The following is a 22,435-nucleotide window of genomic DNA, read 5'->3' on the forward strand; positions in this document are numbered from 1 at the left end:
GGCAATCTTCCTCTATTTTGTATGTAGGATGCCGCCACAGCATGGCTTGATAAGCAGTATGTAGGTCCATGCCTGGGATCTGAACGTGTGAACACCAGGCCACCCAAGCAGAGTGTATGAACTCAACCACTATGGCACTGGGCTGGCCCCACTCCTTCATTTTTAAGTTACTTTTCCTCCCTTCCTCTTTCCCATTGTTCCACTTCCCAACCTATATTCCATTTTGAGGTTTAAACGTCCTCTACTTTAAAGTTGTAGTGTAATTCATTATTTGCATTAGAGTCTGCACTGCATTAGACTTCTGTATTTCACTTTTACATTGATTGACCCACTTTAGCTACTCATTAAATGTTTGTTCACATAACACTTAAGAAGGTGTTTATTACACAGTAGCTACAAATGTAAATGAAAACTCAGGGTTTGCAAAATGAAGTTTGGTGGCATTCCCAAATAACCAGATGTTATATGTGTGTAAAATTGGAGGCAACGATGCAAAGCAGAGGTTGAAAGTTATTAAGTACCTTCATACTCTATAGAGAGTTATGAAAATATTTGGGCTAGGTGCATTCTTTAGCACTTATTTAGAAGTGATTGAACCAACTCTGCTACCCTGAACAATCACCCCAGCTCCAGGAAACTCCCTCGCTGTCCCAGTTGACTTAAGGAAATAACTGGAGGAAGAGAAAGAAGGAAGAGAGGTTCATTGGAGTCAAAATTAACAGCCTGGCAGGGAGGTCTTGCTCTTAGCCATCCAAGAAGTTGACCACCCCAGCAGTGAACACTGGGGAAAAGCTTAGGGAGTCTTGATGAATCAAGTCGGGGTAGAGTCAGATGTCCCATACCAGAGAACTGGGCAGTGAGGTCCCCATAGGTCACCCCAAGCACTCACACACCACTCCTTTGAGAGGGCAATCAGTGGCCACTTGCCATACAGAGGTTGTTGATGATCAGTATTAGCCAATGAGCAGTGGTGGGGATAACCATCAGAGTTCTGCCAAGCAAACTCAAGTAAGTATAAAGAAGTTTGCCTTTCCCCCAAGTTCCTCCTTCTTGCCTCAGCACCCGGGAATTTAGAATCAGAAAAGAGAGAGAGGTACCAGTCCCTTGGGGGAATCCTAAACTTGGAGGGGGGCAAAGGAAATAAAAATGGAGGCTTAAATGGATTGGAAGTGAGTTTTCAATATTTTACATGACTGGAAAGTTATTGGGTATGTCTGAGATAACATTAAAAAATAGTAAAGAGGGAAACAGCTGAGCTTGTTGAAGGCAAGATTGTCCATATCACTACCTCACTGAATGCAGACTGCTCAGTTATCTGTTCACTCCTGTGAGGCAAGCTCTCCCAGACCAACCTTAAGGAGGTGAGAGGGAGGGAAATATTTGGTGGGAGAATGAGAGACAGGGGACAGAGTGAAGGGAACCTGGAAATGGGTACATTGATGTGTGCAGGGGCAGATTCATCCAGCCACTCATTCAATAAATATTTAGTCAATGCCTATTCCAATGAATGTTGTGGAATAGTAGAGAACAAAACAGTCATAGTCTCTCCCTCATGGAAATTATAACTCTTAATTTAAAAATATGCAAACAGATGACCAATAAATTATGAAGGCTCTGCATACCTGAAGAGAGAAACCATTAGCACTAAATGAAGTTACAAAATTAACTTGACACGTATTTAATGATATGCAGAATGGTTACTGTGCTGCATAATAATTTCTTTCAAAGCAGTTCTTCCCTCTGTTCCTTCATTTCTGTTCCTACTGCCATTACCCTGTTTAGGTTTTTGTTGGAGCTTACAAAAGCTAAAGCAACAGCCTTCCATTTGGCTTCCCACCTTTGGTCCAGCTTATATCATGCTGCTACATCAGTCTTCCAAAAAGTCAGTCTCTTAAGTCAACCCTTGCACAAAAACATATAGTATCTCCTTTTTGATAAAAGCCCAAATGTCCTATGCCAGCATTCTAGGACAAGTGAGATCAGGTATAAACTTATCTTTTCAACCTAAACTCACACTACTCTGCTCTGTGTACCCTAACAATATGTTTAGACACGTGTATATCTAAACCGTACGTTAAATTGCTAGCCCTTCCATGAAAATGAATTGTGTGTGGAAGACACATTTGTATCTTTGCTGACAGCATTTTCAATGCTTACAATGCTTTTGTCGGGGCTGGCCCCATAGCCAAGTGGTTAACGTCATGCGCTCCACTTCAACAGCCCAGGGTTTTGCTGGTTGGGATCCTGGGCACGGACCTAGCACCACTCATCAAGCCATACTGAGGCAGCATCCCACATAGCACACTAGAAGGATCTACAACTAGAATATACAACTATGTACTGGGGGGCTTTGGGGAGAAATAAAAAAAAAGGTAAAATAAAATAAGATTAAAAAAACTCACAAATCCAACCAACCCCAACCGTGGCACTTTTGTTTTTATTTCTGGAGTGTTTCTCCAGAACTGGCTTCTCCTGTATGAGCTCTAAGATACAAATTTACAACTATTTGTAGGATATCTCACATAGATGTCCTATAGCTATCACCAAGCAAGTCAGAAATCTATCTCATTCCGCTCGCAAACTGGCCCTCCCTCTGTTTCCCATCTCACTTAATGCAGAAGCATCACACCATTGTCCAAGTAGATCTTAGGAGTAATCTGATTTTCATCTTTCTATTTTACCATCATATCTAATTAGTCCAACAAGTCTTATAAACTTGATTTCCAAAATGTCTCTCAATTCAGTTCCTTTCTTTCAAAATGAACTTTACTATCTGAGAACAATATCTATCTTAAGTGTTGTTGTAAAGATCACATTATATAGGGTATGTAAATTGCCCAGCACAGTGTTTTGAATATAAGAGCTCTTCAATAATTCTTAGTCCCCCCGACATACTACTGCCCTACATTACTCCTGTTCTTATTTTGAAATTGCATAATATTTAGTCCTTTGGCAGCTAATCTTTACAACTTCCACTCAAAACTCTCTTTTCTTCTCTCATCCCTCCCTCCTTCTCTTGCTTCCTTCCTTTTCCATCTTGTTTTAGAAAGGGTTTATATCTGATAACCTCTTTATATTCCCTCTTCCCCCAGTTGACAGTTATTTTTCAGAAGTATATCTAACTAGGCCACTCAAGTAGATTGAATTGTTGTTCCTAATTCTTTACTCTCTTCCTGTATTAGAATTATGCCTCTGTGCCCTTTGCCAAGGGATCTGCATTGTATCCCACTATGGCTGGTGTTACTTCTCCATCTCATGGATGTTAGCCGTGCACTTGCTTGGTCAATGGAGCAGGTAGAATTTTTAGTGTGGTGGTTTATAGATGAGGCCTCTGTGCTTCTATGATCTACTCATTCTTCTGTGTTCTCATACTGCATTACAAGAATAACAAGTGCTGAGTAGTTGTATAACTGCTGCTCCTAGGAGAAAGATGAAGACATGTGGAGCAAACCTAAATCTAACCCAAAGCTTGGAGTCTGCTCTAGCTCAATGGAGCTCAGGCAAGTCCAGCTGAAGTTAGCCAAACCACAACTGACCCACAGACTGATGAGAAAGAAAAATAAACAGGTATATTTTTTGTTGCTGTAAACCACTGAAATGTTGACATATAGGAGAAAACTGACTAATAGAGTCATTCTTTATTTCAAAACTCTTGGTATTTGTATTAGCTAGGGTTCTCCAGAGAAACAGAACCAGTAGGATGTCTATACACATATGCAGAAGTCTGAAAACTGGCAAGTCCTAAGTCTGCAGGGTGGGCTGGCAGGCTGGAGACCCAGGGAAGAACTGATGTTGCAGCTGAAGCCTGCAGGCAATCTAGAGGAAGAATTCTCTTCTTCTTTGGAAGACCCAAGTCTTTCTCTCTTAAGGCCTTCAACTGATTGGATGAAATCCATCTACATTATGGAGGATAATCTGCTTTACTCAAAATTTACTGATTTAAATGTTAATTTCATCTAAAAAACACCCTCACAGTGACATCTAGACTGGTGTTTGACCAAATATCTGGGTACCGTGGTCTATCCAAGTTGACGCAAAAAATTATCCAAACTTTTAAATTTATGAGTCCATTGGCAAATGCATCTCCATGAGACTGAGAAAGACTAGGGATGCTAAACTAATATCAACTTCCTTCCCAAGCTATCTAACTGTCATCTAGTAAACATCTATGTATTGCATCTTTACTAATCCTAAACTAAGCAGTTCTTTATTTTATGACTATGATTGTCGGGGCATAATCCATGGTATAACCAGTATACCTCCACACCTTTGCTCAGGCTATTCCCTCTGCCAGGAATGCTGTTTTTCCCTGTTCTCCTGTTGAAATTCTACCCATTCTTAAAAGGTCTTGTTTAAATATTACCTTTCTGTGAAGTCTTCTCCAATGCTACCCTTACTCCCAAGTCAAAATTAATCATACCTTCCACTAGATTTCAGTAGTAATTTGCATTTAATTCTATTATAGCTCTACTAAAGTCTGCTTTCTCTTACAGTTAGAGATGTGAGTATCTATCTTCTTCATTAGACTGTCAGCCTCTTGGTGAAGAAAACAAGCTCTTAGCCATCTTTGTAGTCTCTTATGTACCCAGCAGAGTGTCTTACACATGACAGGCATTTGCTAAATGTTTATTAAATTAAGTGATTTAATAAACACAGGAAGATAAAATGAAAATTAATTTTAGTAGCATGGCATCCATTTGTGAGGGAGATTTGTATTTTGTACTACATATTATGAAAATGAGGGAAATTTTTATGGCCTGACATTAATGTTTACAGCTACTTAAAACTATTACATGCCAAGAACCAACTGCAGGTAGTATGCTGTATTACAAAACGCACTGGGCTTTGTTTCAGGACCCCAGTAGTCATGACTCTACTATTGACTAGCTGTGTAACTACAGACAAGTTACTTCACCTCTCTAAGCTTCATTGTTGTCATTTATAAAATGAAGGTATTGGACCAACGATCTCAAAGTTCCTTTATAATTCCTAAATCTTATAATTCTATAGTTTGTAAATTAATATCAAATTAGTGTCAGATTTATTTATGCAGTAAAGAGAAAAGAAGCTCAAAGGCAAAACTAAAAAAAATAATAATAATTGATGTGATATTTAGGCTAAAGATCAGATGGCACCCACACTTCTTTAATGAGTCATCAGCGGCACCGACAAGGAGAACTGTGACTGCTCTTTCAAATTAGCAATGATGAAACTCTTTCTCCAGCAGGAACATCTGGCAGGACAAGGCTAGACAGAGACAGCTCCAGGGGCTGCCATGCCCCAGCACTGCTGAGCATGAAAGGGAGTCAGGTACAGTCTGCAATCTGATAGGCAGAGTGGTGGGCAGGCAGCAGGCATTCATAACAGAGGTTCACAACAAGGCAATCGGATTCAACCAGTTGAATCTCAAACTCTGAGGAAAACCTAAGCTGGGACAGAAATCGGAGATAGCAGTGAAGGAAGCTTCAGTTTCAAGAAAATTTAGATATAGGGAAACGTTTTACCAAACACCTTCCTTATTGCTCTTGGTGTTTTGTTATTCCACCTAAATGTGCATTGACTTTCCTTTGGGAGCCTCTTAAAGCAAACCTGGCTTCGAGAGGGCACACTGTTAACGTCACAGGTGACATCGTAGGCAGAAATCATTGACCCTAGGACAATGCTCTGAGGAATCCTTGAGCTTCAAGAGGGCCAATATGGGGCAGCTGAACAGTGCAGGCTCTGAGACTGCCTAGTCTACTTCAACCAGAGTAAGCCATATTTTATATAGGTAAGAAGAGAAAGAAAAGCTTTCTCTGCTTTAAAAAGAAATGTTTGAAAACCACTGATCTAGAAGGTTTTTGTAAGATTACATGATCACTATGGTTTTATTTTCTCTTAATTTCTCAATTTTATTTGAAATATTCTGGGTTTGTTGTATATGTATGGACATGTCTGTATTGTCTGTCATTTTTTCTTTCTGTCTGAAACCACCTTTGTCTGTTTAGACAAGGATGATACCTTAAAGTGATGGAGCCACAAGACACAAGGTATAGCAAGAGGAAGGCAGTACAAACAGGAAAAAGAAATAAAAAGAAGGAAAGATGATATTACATTTTAATAGATTTAGGATTAAATAAAAAATAGTTCTCAATGCAAAAAATTATTTAGCCAGTATTATGATATTGGCATGGTAATTAGATCAAGAGAATAAGGAAAACTAAAATGTCAGTAACAGATTAGATATTTTTATGTCTGAAAAGTGTTACAAAATTGAAACAGAGACCCATTGTTGTTCACCAAAAACTATTGTCTCTTCTTTTATAGTAATGGGGCTTAAACTGAGCTTGTGTCTGCCCAACGAGAAATAAGATACAGCCGCTTCTCTTCTGCTTGCTTCTAAGACGATACATTTGAGCCTATGGGACAGTAATGAAAGTGCTGCATGTAACTTCCGGGTCACCTCTGTCAAAACTGAGTTCAGTGGAGCCATTTTAAAATGGAATCGGAGCTGGCTTTCCAAAGAAACTGCCTTGCTGTCTTGAACCTTGGCCTCGGCCAAACCTTGGACTATGCCAAAATGGCAATTGTTTTACAAGCAATTGTTTGAGAAGTCAGAAGGAGAACGGACATCCTGATCACAAAGACTGATGATTGTAGACTTTCTGAAGATGGAATCAATAGTCAAGCTATGTTTAGTTAAGACTAGCTACTGCCTTCAACGCCAATTAAAATTCTTTGTAATACAAACCTCCCTTCTTTGCCTTTAAAAGCCCCTGACTTTTACTCCCTACTAGGACGCTGTTTGGATTTCTACCTAAATCTGTGCTCCCTAAAATGCAATTCTTTGATCCCAAATAAATGCTATGCCTCTTAAACTGGTTTCTGTTTTTGTAGGTTGACACCTTCAACCTAAAAGGTAGGTTTCTTGCTCTAGAATTGCTTTTTTTTTTTTTTTTTTAATCTTCCCATGAACTGGAACACAGTGCCTGCAGTCCAGCTTTGACCACACAGGCAAAATAACACCCTAGAGTTTGGGAAATGTTTCTTAAACCTTAATGTACATAAGAATCATGTGGGAAATCTGATTGACATGCATATTCTAATTCAACAGGTTGGAGGGTGAATGTGAGATTCTGCATTTCTAACAAGCTTCCTGGCGATGTTAATGTCATCAGTCTGTGGACCTTACTTTGAGTAGCAGTGCTTTAGAAGATGACAGATGGAAGGTGCTGGGTCTTTCCAGAATTGCACAGAGCAGAGCCAACTTGCAAACCTGGACTGCTCACTTTAAGACTGTTACGTGGGAGAAATAAATGTTCTATTCTTTAAACCACTTTATTATGGAGGTCTCAGTTTTAGCAGCTTAGCCTTTCCTCTAATACAAAGAGAATTGAAAATAAGGTAATTTTATGTGGAACATTTAAGGGAGCCTGTACTTTCATTTGACAGTACATTGCATTGTCTCTCGTTTTGTGAAGCCATAAATTTTCACATCCGTTGCCATTAAAAGAAACTTTATTTCCTTTAACTGCTTTAGTTGGCATCTTTCTGTCAATCACACCTCCACCCCTTTGTGACAACTATGCAAGGGATAAAAAGGGGGAAATGTAGGAAAATCTCAAGTTTCTAGCTTTGATACCTGGGTACATGGTGCTCTTACTAGCAGAGAAAGAAAAGAAAATAGACTGAGATGAAACAAATAATTTTGAGATATGAGAAATTAAAGATGCTGTTGAATAGTGCTTTAATTTGAGGGAGAAGTCTGAGGAAACACATAACTTTGGGCATTATTAGGTGGGAGTCTTGGTTCCTCCATTTATTAGCTGTATGACCTTGAGCAAACTGCTCAACCTTCCTAAGCATCTGTTTTCCAATTAGTAATGTGAGAGATAAAAAGAATATCTACCTCTGAGGGTTGTCACAGGTATTCAGTGAAATAATGCAAGGAGAGTTTAGCACAGTACTTGGCCCACAGAAGCACTCAATCAACCTCAGTTATTTTTACGGGTGGGAGCTGAAATCATGCATGGACGAGCCTGCAGAGGGTATGTAGTGTGAGAGGAAAAGTGGCCTGAGGACAAACCAACACTTTCAAAGTGAAAGATAAGAATTACTCTTAGGAGACCAAAACAGGAATGGCCAAGACAAGACGAGAAGTGGGGGAAATTGAGTTTCAAGGAGGGTGTGGTCAGCAGTGATGGAATGCTACAGAGAGGTCTACTAAGATGAGGAATGAAAAGAGTTCATGGCATCTGGCAAATAGGTCACTAGGGCCTTACTGGGAAGAGCCCAGAAGTGAGGCTGTGCTGGGCTGAGGTGTGAGTCAGAGATGAGGAAGTAGAAAGTGCAATGTAAACTATTCTTTTGAAGGGAAGGAGATGAAGGTTTTAGAAAGCACAAGGAAAAGGCATGTAAAGGAGTGAGAAATGAGGACTCAGGGCTGTGGAAGGTGTAAGATATAAAGGCATGAGTCCAAGAGCATGGTGGAAATTGAGGTGGGGTAGATGGTGTGGGGACCTGGAATTGGCCACCCCAAGATATGTCTCTTTGGCATCGGTATTATTTGAGGCTGATTGCTTTTGATAAACTGGGACAGGGAAGGAGGCTCTGAGGAATGGAACTTGCCCTTTGTTAGGACACGTTTATATTTGTAAGGTAAATCTCTATCTGTAAAAGTTGCCTCCCTCTCTGTACCAGGAAGAAGAAAGGAGATGACCTTCTCTCTAAAAACTCTTAATCAATACCAAAGGCAAGGACTTAAAATCTGCATTTTATTGTGCTAGTCTGGTAACCTCCTGTAACTGACTTCCCTCCCCCTCCCAACGTTGGCATTCCTTAAGGATTAAGCATCTTTCCTTAGGCTAGGAACCGACTGCTGCTGCCCTCACCTGTGACTGCCCAGCTCCAGACGTAGACTTGCCTCCTGCTACGCCCACCGAGATAGCAGACCATTACCTGCTGTGTCCATCAAGCACTGTGCCAACAGGGCAATCTTGCGACTATTGTGGGAGGGACGTTTCAGTCACATGTGAAACACCCCGTTTGGGGGTATATAACAACTATGTGCACCCCACTTCTTCGGTGCCCTTTCTTCCTTCGGGAAGAAAGGCCCCGGGCCATGGTTCCTCATAAAGCTTTGTTTAATTTTCTCTTGCTATTCTGTCTCATGTGAATTTAATTCGTTCTCCAGCCAGATGAACCCACATTTGGGGAGAGGAAACGTCCTCCTCCCCTACAATGGCTTGCTTCTTGCTTTGGGGATTTTGCTTGCCTTTCTTGGAAATTATAGTGTTGAGACTCATAGTTGGAGTTAACTTTGGGGTTAATCTTTGTGTTAAAACAGTTGTAAGGGCCCAGAAGCTATCTGGCTGGACTTGGTGAGAGCGGGATTCTTTATTTAAAAAAATTTTTTTTTATTAAGGTTATGAAAGTTAACATCCTTGTGAAATTACAGTTGTACATCATTATTAGTCATGCTGTAGGTACACCACTTCACCCCTAGTGCCCTCCCCCCACCCCCCTTTCCCCTGGCAACCACCGATCAGTTCTCTTTGTTCATATGTTAACTACCATCTATGAGTGGAGTCATACAGAGTTCGTCTTTCTCTGTCTGGCTTATTTCACTCAACATAATACCCTCAAGGTCTATCCATGTTGTCGTGAATGGGACGACTTTGTCCTTTTTTATGGCTGAGTAGTATTCCATTGTATATATATACCACATCTTATTTATCCAATCATCAGTTGCTGGGCACTTAGGTTGGTTCCATGACTTGGCTATTGTGAATAATGCTGCAATGAACATAGGGGTGCATGGAACTTTTGGAATTGCTGACTTCAGATTCTTAGGATAGATACCCAGCAGTGGGATGGCTGGGTCATAAGGTATTTCTATTCTTAACTTTTTGAGGAATCTCCATACTGTTTTCCATAGTGGCTGCACCAGTTTGCATTCCCACCAACAGTGTATGAGGGTTCAGAGTGGGATTCTTTTATGTAAAGTACTGGTAAGGGTCCTCGTGGGGGCAAGGACAGCCATTAGTGTGGCATGCCACTCCCTGGATAAAAACACACAAACCTATCATTTATGTAAACCTCCTGGCGCAACAGCCCTGATATACCAGGCTCAGCTACTTAAACTTGCCTATGAAGCTGCAGTGGACTGTGCCTTCTCTTTTCCCACCTGGATGTACTTTGTACTCTCAGACTCCCTGATACGACTTTTGTAATGCAGACAGCTGGTATGGTCAGGTGCTTCCCTCTAGTCCTGCTCCTTGTTCTAGCCTCTTCTGCTCTGTCCTGCTGCTACCCAAGACTTGGACTAAACGCAGCCCTGAAAATAAACCAGGACAAGCAGTGCTAGCAGACAGTGTGCTGCCAAGTCCAAATGCAGGTCTATCAAGTAGTGCGTGGATCAGATCTCCTACAGGCTTTGAGACCTGGGCTTAGAAATCACTGTGCTGTTTCATCAGTGGCTCTTAAAAGACTGATTGAACTTGAAAGCGAAAGGCAGATCCACTGACCATGGGGCCCCAGAAAAAAGTCTATCTATCATGATCTAATGCTATCATAGTGCAACTTTACTGGAAAAGACATGTCTACAAAATGGATAAGATTATTATTGATAAGAACATCACCTAAGAATCATATGAGACTTTGAAGATCCCAAAGTGATTTCACATAGATTATCTCATTTGTGAGGGGTTTTAGGTGATCTTTGGGAAAATGCTCATGATGGAGACTGAGACCCTGGCTGGTCCATGTAATGATATTCCTTCTGTGGGAATTGAAAGGATTAAAACACTGTGATTAATCTGTTAGGAAGCAAGGTGTGATAAGGTCTCTGTGTCATGTGTCTGCAGCAAGGGAGGGAGACATGTAACATGTACAAATCTGTTGTTCGAAGCTCGTTTGTTTAGAATTAGTCTCTGTTATGGATACAATTTCTATAAAAGAATAGGAAGAAACTTAAACCCTCAGAGGTAGATGAACTGTGTTCGGATGTTGCTATGGACTTACAATTGCAGATAATGGTAACTTCTCTATTTTTTCCCACCACCAATTGAGCCTTGCCAACTAAGGGTCCCTTGAGCATTTAGACAACTGAAGGCTCCCAGCTTTAGGAACAGAGCAGGAGCAGTCAGGAGGTGACATCTAGATATTACTCGGCACTTCGTTTTTGGTGAATAAAAGGAAAGTAAAGTGCTTTGGACTGGGCACTGTCATACCCTGTGGTTTCTATTTCGTGAACGAAAGAAACAAACTAAGGTCTAGCCCAAAGAGGGCCTAGATATCCCTTAATTTGTCAGGTCTGACTATGGAGTAAACTGGAAGTGAAGTAATAAACAACGGAGTGCATAGATAAGAAACATTTTCAAGACATGTGGGCCATCAACTTCCAACAGCACAGAATAGTCAGTTGATAAACAAAACAGAAGCATTAGCCAGATGAGTCTAGCCTCTAGCCATCAGGGTTAGGGGGCACCCTCTTTGATCAAAGGTGCTGGACTGACCACAAATTAAAGGAGTGAAGTTGCCAAAACAGAGAAGTTCTATAAATCGTGGTAGAAAAAAAATGACAACAACAGTAACACCTGCAAACTAGTCTCTTTGCAAGCAATGTGAGCAGATGTCAGTCAGGCACTGGTCATTTCAGCTTCATCTGTGCACATGTAGAGTAACTGCTATCTGTAACATCACCCGAGAACCCAGCAGCTTTCTGCCAGGTAAGATCTGTGCGGATGTGGATGAAAAGACCAAAAGAGTCACTATGCAGTACACGCATAAATATGGTTCTTGGGGTTGAATGATTTTATTGTGCTTCTCCCTGAAGCTTTTGGTAAAAGGGATGTTTTTAAAAATTCAATAAAAGAACATGTTTTTACCACCTTTTCATTTCTAAAATCCTTGTTGAGATAATGTTGACCCTAGAGCCCTCTGTTAAACATCACTATTTGTTTTGATTTATTTCCTTGTTGCAAAGCTCTTTTATGAAAAAGAGCTCAGATTAAAGATGAAGAAGATTTATTGAAACTAGAATAAGGTGCTGAACAATGCTTGCCATCACTCACATTTTCAAGCTCCAACAGTAATATGAACTATATTTAGAAAAAGGCACAGGATTCCTTTTTTTCCCTCTGACAGAACATGTTTTCTGATATTCATGTAGCTATTCAATGGTTATGTAGCACACTGCTTTGCTCTTAAAACAGAACCTTGAAATGCTACTATCAATCAGGAAAATTGTTTGCATATTAGTCTCAACTAAAAAAAAATTCCCCCAAATTTGAGTCTTCAGAAGATAACGAATGTTCTGAATGCCAATTCTATTTATTTGATATTTAAAAACCATGTCCTTTCTCAGGCCCTCCAGGCATGTGCATAATAACATCACCCACCAAAGTACTTCAAATAGATAAATGTACCGTAAAACCAAAGTTAGCAGTATACAAATGAACAACTTATGTTCTGCCTGGGTAGGGAAGTACAAAGGATATCATTCACATGGTGGCCAAAAATTAGTATAGGAGCTACAAAATTGAGGACCTACTACCCTTATGTCTGTCCATCTGTCCATCTATCCACTCATCCACTTATTCATTCATTCATTTGCTCAACAAATACAGCATGCCTACTGTATTCTAGGCACTATTCTGGATACATCAGTGAACAAAACATATAAAGGTGCCACTCCTTGTGGAGCTTACATTCAAGTGGCGGAGACAGATAATAATTAACAGGCATACTAAATAAGGAAATTACATCAAAAGTGATAAGTGCGATAAAGAGAAAATACAGCAGGAGGATTGGGAATGCTACAGTCTGTCTGTGTGGAGGGGAAGATGCAGTATTAAATCAGATGGTTAAGGGAAGCTTCATTCAGAAGGCAAGATTTGAACAAAGATTTAAAAATGGTGAACTGGCTGTGCTGACAACTAGGGGGAGAGGTTTCCACGTAGAGGACACAGGTAGAACAAAGGACTTCAGGAAGGAGGGAGCCTGGTGTCTGTTCAAGGAATAGCAAGGAAACCAGTGGACTGGATCAGCACATGCAGGAAGAGAGGGGTGGTGAGCAGGTCAGAGAGGTAACCAGGGTCAGATAAGGTAAAGCTTTAACAGCCTTGTAAGGACTTTGGCTTTCACTCTGAGGGAAACAGGGAGCCAGAATACAAGGATACAAGAATGTGAGCAGAAGTGTGACATGATCTGGCTTACGTTTCAACAGAATCATTCTGGCTGCTGCGTTGAGAATAGTTCACAGGGAGGCAAGGGTAGGAGCAGGGAGTCCCTCTCAGAGGCTCTGAAAGTAATTCAGGAGAAAGAGGCTAGTGGCTTGGACAGGGTGCTAGAGTAGAGGTGGTGAGAAGTGGTCAGATTCCACATGATTTCCTGAAACACAAAATAAAGTGTTCCTTGTTCTCTAATACGGACTGGGACGCTGTCAGCTTAGTGGCTGCAGCTGTGTGGCATGGATCTCAGCTTGAATAGAACTGTGTTCATCTATCTTGTGCAAGAATTTACGGATGACTGGCAAGGTTGGTCTTGCATGGGTCTGTTTTTACGAGGAATCCAGGATCCTCAAAAGACTCTTCTGTTCAAAGAAAACAGCCAAGGCATGCGTATTTGATTCAAGAGGACAACAGACACATGTCAGACTGGATGGGTGATTCTGAATTTCAGGATCTGGTTCTCTGACCAGGCCCTGGCCCAGCTCCCATGGACCATGCCTTAGGAAGAAGAAGCTTCAACAAAAAAACTGTATCATGAAACATTTTTGGGACATTTGAAACAAAAGGAATCAGCAGAACTGGCACCAGCGACTTCATCAACTAGCAGAGTTGGTGCCATATTGCAGACACTCGTGCCCTCAACATTGGGCACTGCAGTTGGCGATGGTGCCCACATTGGCAGGCTTCCATGGCATTGGCAGAACATTCAGTTGGCATTGGTTAAGGTGCCCTTGATGGGAAGATACTGGGCATTGTAGACAGTATCACATACATTAGCACTTTTGACACACTGGGCACCTGCAGCTATGAAGCAGACTTTGGCAGTCATTGGTAGCAGATTTGGCACCCTCAGTGGGTATTAACAACACTGAGAACGCTTTTGGTAAGTCCTAGTGGCATTGTTTCAAACTTTGGTGAAAGGAGACATCAACCACAAGAAGCTAGAGTACGAGAGTCAGAAAAGGGCAGATGTCACGTGGTCAGCAAGTGGTCTGGTTAATGGCGCACATGTGACATGAGACATCCAGACCAACTCATTAGGAGGAATTTCAGTCTAGAAATTCTCAGGTGTAGAATACTCAGAGAAGGGTAAACCCACTTTGAAGCTCTGGCTAGAGTTCCCGAGACCTCCTTTTATATCTATAGTGAGCGGATAATCTAAGAACTAGTTCACTACCATCAGGGTGAGCACTGCACTCACAATAAACAATAGCTTGGCCTTTTGGAAAATGTTACTAGCCTCATAGACCACATCTTTTTTCATCAGTTCAGAATTTTTAATTACTTCAGAGATTGAAATAACTAAGAATTTTCAGCTCTACTTGTGTAAATCTTCAGCAGAGAGTCAGCTCTTAACAATAGTTTTAGTAGTTATTATCGATTTAATTCAAAAGATTTTTTAAGTGCAAAATATAAATATAAGACCATCCTAGGTATTGTAAAAATGTAAAGGGATCTAAAGTTACTTCCTTCTAAGAATATGCAATTTCCTTGGGTATACATTTGAAATATATACAAGTATAAGAAAATAATTCAGTGCCAAAGTTTTTATAAGTTCTAGAAAAGGAAAAAACTTGAATGGGTTGGAGAAATTTGGAAAGAGTTTCTTCTGTAGTTTCGCTTGGGGTTAATATATTGGGAAGTAAGTGAATGTGTGTGTGAAAGTGAGCATGCACGTGAAAGTAAGCAAGCATGCACAAGAGAGAGACAAAGAGAGACAGATGGACAGAGAGAGACAGAGACAGGAAATGGATAAATATTGGCATCCATTTCTCCTTACAGTATCCAGACCCAGCAGGAACACGGGCAGTATCCTCTGTCTGGAGTGACTCCCTCAATGCCCTACTTGGCTAGAGATACTTATTAATTCTTTGAGATTCAGCTCAAGCATCCTCAATCCAGAAAACCTTCCCTGATCCCCATGTATTTAGCTCTTCCCTCCTTTTGTAGCATTTTTTTCATGTAGTTTTTGACGTTATCTGTCTCTGTCTAAAATGTAGGTAGAACTCCTTGAGGCGGAGACCAAGTCTTATCCATTTTTCCATCTTCATCTCTGAACTCAGCATAGGGCCACAACGAACTGACTGTCTGAATGGACAGATGAGTGAGAGATTCACTGAAGAACATCTGGGCATGTGGGTATTTGCAGATATTATGCATCTGGAGTTGCCATAGCTCTCTTTCGTCTGGCTCCAATCCTACTGGGAATGCTAAAGTCTCGGGATGTAAGGTCAATTGTTACTTTGCGTCTACATCCATAGCACTTAGAAAAGTGTTCTGTTAAAAGTGCACACCAGAAATATTGATAGATGATGATATCATTGAATCCCAGAGGTGAAAGGCAGGGAAATCAATCTATTCTACACTTACTGAATTAATCTCGTGTACATTTGTGGAGAAAATTTCACATTCAAAAATTCCTAGTATACATTTACCTCTTAGGATTAGAAAACTGTAAATACAATACTTTCCCACCAAGCAGTGACCTCTACATAGAAAAGGAGTTGAGAGTTAAAACTGATGATGCATTGAACAAAAAGCTTTTAACCTGTTTGGACTCTGATTCGTAAATTATAACCTTAAAAATCATGTAAAGTGTATCTATTTAGCACATATACCATCATAAATTCAAAGAACAAGTAAAGCTAAAATGTATTTTCTTTTGAAGACATGAAAGAAAGAATTTGACAGTTTCTTGAGTACTCGTTTCCTCTGATAAGAACAGTTGTTATCTGTTAACCAAAAAAATAAATGAATAAATAAAGCTGAACTTTTATTTACCAAAATAGAAGATGCTGGATCATCTGTGGGAGATAATGAATATGGTCATTTTTCCAAAAGTGAAAGCATTGATAGGTTATTCGCAGAGCACAGAACTATGATACTCTGGTGATAGATGAAGTGAGGAAAGGAGTTAAGAGCCTAGATTCTGGAGCTAGGCTGCCTGGTTCGAATCCTGACTCTGCAACTTGCTAACTGTGACCTTAGGAAAATTACTTAACTTTTCTGTGCCTTAGTTTCTTTATCTGTAAAATAGAGAATTAATTTTCAGATTTAAATGAGTTAACTGAGAGTTAATCTAATATTTAGAACAGTGCTTGGCACATAGGAAATTTCTATTTAAGTGTTGGCTCAGCAGTGTCTTTCCAAGCATACTCAGGAACAACTTGGAGAATATGGATTCTTATGTAGAGTGTTCACTATGGGTCTAGAGAACATAAATCATTAGATTAGAACCAAAAGTCAAAAGATGGAAATCTAAAATCTCATTGATCACCAACAAAGAAAATAACCACAAAGAAATACCATGTAATGAAAAAGTGGTTAGCTTAGGGGTGGGTTAATATTAACTCTGTCACTAGTTTGGCCTGCTCCACTGAAGCTGACTATAAGTGTCTGCTTGGGCTTGAAGTATTTGACTCATTATAGCTTGCAGGGCAAAGTGATGGATGAAATTCGTAGCTGGATTGATGGCACTGGCTGTATTTCAGAGGATGGTTATTACAAACGAGAAAAAAAATCACATATCTTTTTGCCTGAACAAGCTAAGCAAATGATTTGGGTTACTTTTTGCTTGGAGTGTCATGAGCTATCTCAAAACTCCCCACAACAAAGAAGTCTTTAAAGTGCATAAGAATGCCTTTTTGAATTCATCTTTCTCCTCCTTCAGGAACCCTCTCCTGATTCCCCAAACAGAAGAGAACTTCCCTTCCACCTAACATCCAAAGCTTGTATTTTTACTTCTGTTATAGCTCATTCATGCTCTGCTTTGTATTAAAATCATTTGGATATTGGTTGACTTCCTCTGCTAGACTGTAATCTCCTTGAAGGCAGGTACTGTGAAATTTCATCTTTTTTCTCCTTGCACTGTGTCTGAGACATAAGTAGATGCTCAACGCATTTGCAGACATAAAGTGCTATTGATCAAAACCAAGAAATATAGCCAAATTATACTCAACTATTAAATTAGCACTTAATTTAATTGTACCACTAAGGTAAGGGAAAATGGCTCATTCAAAATGGTGCATATGTGTTTTCAGAGCTTTTGTGTAAATTTACATAGTTCTGTTTTTCTATGAAATCAGATTGCCTTTAGTAATTCAGCGGAACTGCACGGTCAAGGTTTGACCACACAGGTTCTCAGTTCACTTCCATGCCATTGTATGCCACATTTACTGAGACTTTGCTGTTCAAAGTCTTCTTCATTTCCACTCCTCTCCCACTTTCCACTGGGTGCTGGGAACTGATTACATTATCTCCAAGAGATGCAATCAGGAAGCCCTCTCAGTATTACACTTATTCATCTAATTTCTTAGATAGGAAGGCCCTCATTTTGATTTTAAAGACTTTCTCTTCTAGCTCTTGATGGGTTAAACAATAATCCTAAATGTATCAAAAATAATTAATTTAGTGGATGATAATGAGATTTGAAGGTTTTGCCCTTTTGTTATCTAGAAAATGAATAATCTGCCCTGTAAGAAACACACTAGTAAGAATGGAAAGCTCACCGTGCAAGGCAATCACGGGTGTTTTTAGTCACAGCCTTATATCAGGAACTGAGTCTCCTTCTGTTACTTTTTGGCCCCAGGCAAGCGCAATGGCAAAATTTCATTGAGTTTTGTTAATTTAGTGAGAATTTATTAAACACATGTAAGCAGTTATAATTAATATTAATTTAGTCCTCCTAATGCCAGGCACTTCATATGAATTTTAAATTTATAACTCATAATAACCTAATGTGGTAGGTTCCACCATCGTCTCCATTTTACAGATGAGAAAACTGAGGATTATAGAATTTGAGTAACTTGCCTACGTGATACCAGTAGTAGGTGAATAAACTAGGATTAAATTAGGTTAAACTACAAGCTCAAGAGAGTTCATTTTTGCAAAATTCCAAGTTTCTTAAAGATGACTTATCTGGATTATTAGCTTACTCCTCTCAATATCTCCTTAGCATCCTTACTGTATTTTGCTGTATAGTGTTTAGACAATACAGTGAGGTAGCAGAGAATTTCAGTCTGCCTGGGTGTGAATCCTAGTTTATCCATCTAAACTAGCATTGGTACATCCTCATTACCCTCTGTCTATTGTTTTGCTTAATATTTCTCCATAGCACTTATCATTACCTGAAATTACATATTTTTATTTCTTTTTGTCTACATCTGCCACTAGAATATAAGCTGCATGAGGACAGTGACCTTATACATTTTGTTTCCTAACACCAAATCCTCAGCATCTAGAAGAGGGCCTGGCATGGGGTAGGTATTTCATAAAATATCTATTGAATAAACAAATAAAAGGAGATTTATTTTGCTTATTACTTATGCCTAGAGTAGTAATTTTCAGATATAATTAATGGCAGGAAGGAACTTCATGTTTTTCTTGGTTTACCTTCACTCTTCTTTTTAAAAATTTATTTAATAAATACAATTATAGTGCATACATTGTGCCAGCCTCCATTTTAAGTGCTTCGCAAATATGGACTCATTTAATTCTCACAACACCCCTGTGGGGTAGGTAAAATCAAACTCAAGGAGTCTGGCACATGCCCAATCACTACACCATGCTGATTCCTGGTTTAATCCTTTAAAAATGTCATCTCCATGGAGTTTAGTGCTCTAAAGATGCATCTTGACTCTCTCCTAGAGAGCACCCTTCTATCTTGCCCATCTTCCCTTCCTCTCTACCAGACTAAAGAAGAAAATAGATTATTTTAGTTATTTTACTTTATTTCATTATGCTTTTCCTTCTTTGAACCAGCAATAGCTACTGTAAGTGAAGCTTCTCTAAGGCCACCTTCAAGGATAAACAAGTGGTTTGACCCCCAGTGGTCACTGGACAACTGACATGGTCTATGTCTGCCTTTCTTCTTTTCCATGTCTGTCTCCTTCCTGCTTTTATAGGGCTTTTGGATTCCTGGAATCGGCCTTCCCTTCCAACCTTCAGAAGGGAGTTTAGTGGTCTATGGATGTTTCAAAAACTGCCTTTTAAGCCTGAAACTTAAAAGGAAGCTCAATTTTATGAGCAATTCCTTTTCTTGTGTTTAGTCATTTGGATCTTTCCTATCCTTTTACAGTTTCCTCTCACAAATACACATGCATCCTCAGACCCTTGGGTCTCTTATATAGCACAGTATTCACTCAGGAGGCAATTATCATGAGCACGGACACCTGGGATTTAGGTCCAGCTCTGTCACTAAGAAACAATCCGCCTCAGGTAAAGTCATTTAATATGACCCAGACTTGTTTTCCTCACCTGTGTAATGACACAGTTGAGAAGTTGAGCTGGATATTTTAAAGTCCTTTGCAGTTCTAAATTGTGATTTTTTGGGGAAGAATTTCATTAAGGAAGAGAAAGTGCTCAGAAATCTCAATTCCTTTACTCTTACTACTGATTGCTGTATCACTCCAAGGGAGCCAGTGTTATTTATTAAATGAAGGTGAACTTCTCAAAGTTGAAGGATGACAGCTGCTGGGGATGGCAATAGATCAGAACCTATTTACTTGCAGAATTCCTCCCCTCTTTCTCCGTAAATATCAAGGGAGATAATGAGTAAAAAATGATATTTCAGCTCTCTGGTCTACGTAACAAATGATTCCAAGATAAACTCATTTAAAATAAAACATTTAAAAATCTTCTCTCTTTAGCTTAGGAAGAATGCAGCAGCCATCTTTCTTTCTTAAACTGCATAGCAACCTTGGAATAGAGCATCAGTAGTACATTAGGACTGCACCACTCTCACACCTCGCAGTTCTTTGGATATCTATCCAGCCCAGTTATAGCCATTGTATACTTTGTATGTACTGGGCTTTGTCACTTCAAAGGGCCCAAAGAACTTTATAAACACAAGCCATTCCTTCTGCCAATGTACCCCTGAAGAACAGACTCGTAATTGGTCTCCACTTATAAACAGAAAGCGTGAGACATGAAGTAGGAGGTCACTCTAGGAAAATGCAGGCCACCAGACTTGCCAGGCTAAGGAATAATAAGAAAGATCTGAATGACTTGCTGTCATTTCAAAATTCATATACTCCAAATTACCTAACTTTTTTTTTTTTACCTTAAGATCAATTGCTCTTTCTTCTTTCCCTATTCTCCAATGGCACCAACACTTCTCCTGAAAAATAAGTAATCTTTTACACTGATCTAAGTGAGTATATCTGTTTGTCCCAGAGCCATAAGACATTTACAGAATTGGATGGAGCTTGAAAGGACTCTAGGAACACCACAGCCTGTCTCACCAAGGACCAGACCTATAAAAAGTAGAAAATCCTAAGCCCTTAGTTAGACTGTGGGTCCAGTTGTGTATTAACTTGAGGTTAGGGCCCCCATGCTAATGTTGTATATACGTGTATGGGATTTTGTTTGAGGGTATATCTTTAACTGGATGTTCTCAGGGTGGTAGGACAACATTGGGTGGCATGAAAATTTAAGATACCAGCCGGTGAAAAGAAAGAAATGCAAGTAAAAAGAATGAGGGTAGGTGGAGAGTGAGTGATGGCATGGGAGAATGAAAAGTAACCCTGTCAAAAGTTACCATGAGATCATTGGTGTCTGTAGCCTACATTTTGCTATTGCCCTTCTGAAAAATAGCAAAGAATTAGGAATGAGTTTCTATCATTTTTCTAAGTGACAGGGAAATAAGACTGAACCTTCCTTTCTAGACTTTTAAAGAAATTACATTGGTTGTACACTTTTCCCCTAAAGCTTGCACACATCTTCATCAACCATCAAGGCTAGAATTACCAAACATCTGAATTTAAGGACACTGAAAGAACTAAAGTCTTTAAGAGCATAGTCTTGGACAGGGAGCCAAATTGAGATAACGTCACATTCATAATACTCCTTTTGAACTCTGAAATAATCTATGAAGCCATTGTATTAAGACTCATTTCTGGAGAGACTCTCTTCCTCTATGACATTGGGGTAGCCAAGTGACAACTATAACCAAATCAGGTTCTTAATGCTTTGTTTTCTTAATAAAATTTTTGGAAACAAAACCAACATTTGGAGGGGGGGCAGGGTTTGTGCTCTCCAGTTTGCCATAGTTTCCACCACTGCATATTGTCTTGCCTTTAAAAGTATTTGAGTTCTCAATCCCTGCCAGTGTATCTCCATATCCCTGCTCACAAGCTTTTTTTGGTCAGCTGTTGCCTTTATCTATTGGCGCTCATCAGGCCTAAAGTTAAATAGTCCCTTTTAGTTTCCAGCTTTGCTAATTTTTTAAAAACATGTTTTCTTTGCTAACATCCTTAAAGTCTTGTCCAGTAGACTTTGACCAATTCACTTCTCTATTAGTGAAGGAAATATGCTCCTTTTGGTATTGAGGAACCAGCGAAGAATGAACCTGGTTTTAAAATTTGTAATGTTTTGTGGGATTACTGATTTGTGTGTATCACTTACATCAGTGGTGTTCAGATCATGAAGTGTGTATGTGCAATTGGTAAATCGCCGAGGTCTCAAGTTTGGGTATGATTGCATCATATCACACTATATTATACCTAACCCTATGGACCAGAGACATGTGCCTCTTTTTCGAGTGGTGATTGCAAATGTGGTTTCTAAGTCATCTAATTATGAATATCACAGTTTCATTAAGATGGCCCATGAAAATAAAAGAAGCCTTTTGTTGTTGTTGTTGATGGTTTATTCCATTTTAACCACAAATGTAGACATGGAAGTTAGACTGTAAAGTGGAACATTATAAAGTATATCTGCAGACTTCTCAGGTGGCACCCAATGATCCCACCTCCTGGTATTCACACCATTGTGTAAACACCTCCTCTAGTATGTGGGCTGAATCTAGTGACTTGACTCTAATGAATAGAACACAGCAAAAGGATGAGATGTTACAAACACTGTGACTTTCATTTTGCTAGCCTGTTCTTGTCCTCTCACTTGCTTGTGCTGTTGAAACGAGATGTCTGTTGAGAGGAGCTTTGTGGTGGGGCCCACATGACGAGTAACTGAGAGAGGTCTTCAGCCAACAGCTTGTGAAGCACTGAGGCCTCAGTCCCAAGACCCTCAGGAAGGAAATCCTGCTACAATCACGTGAGAGAGGTAGGAAGTGGGTACTTCCCAGTTGAGTCTTGAGATAACTGTAGCCTTGTGGGAGACCCAGAGTGAGAGGATCCAGCTAAGCTGCTCCAGGATTCCTGACCCACAGATACTGTGAGATAATAAATGCTGTTTTTATATGCTGCTAAGATTTGGGGTAATTTGTT

General features: G+C 39.8%; 1 protein-coding gene and 1 long non-coding RNA gene across 19 annotated transcripts in view; one reads left to right on the top strand and one right to left on the bottom strand.

Annotated features, from left to right (window-relative positions):
• LOC139045055 (uncharacterized) overlaps positions 1 to 6,854 on the top strand; it is a 36,623-nt gene extending 29,769 nt beyond the window's left edge. For both annotated transcript variants that reach the window (XR_011502659.1, XR_011502658.1), the window contains one exon: positions 6,307 to 6,854. This is a non-coding gene — a long non-coding RNA (uncharacterized lncRNA). The remainder of the gene's footprint in view (positions 1 to 6,306) is intronic.
• ANKS1B (ankyrin repeat and sterile alpha motif domain containing 1B) overlaps positions 1 to 22,435 on the bottom strand; it is a 1,016,307-nt gene that overhangs the window by 271,771 nt on the left and 722,101 nt on the right. The window lies entirely within an intron of this gene.

Source organism: Equus asinus, chromosome 4 (genome assembly GCF_041296235.1).
Source record: "Equus asinus isolate D_3611 breed Donkey chromosome 4, EquAss-T2T_v2, whole genome shotgun sequence".
Lineage (NCBI taxonomy): Eukaryota > Metazoa > Chordata > Mammalia > Perissodactyla > Equidae > Equus > Equus asinus.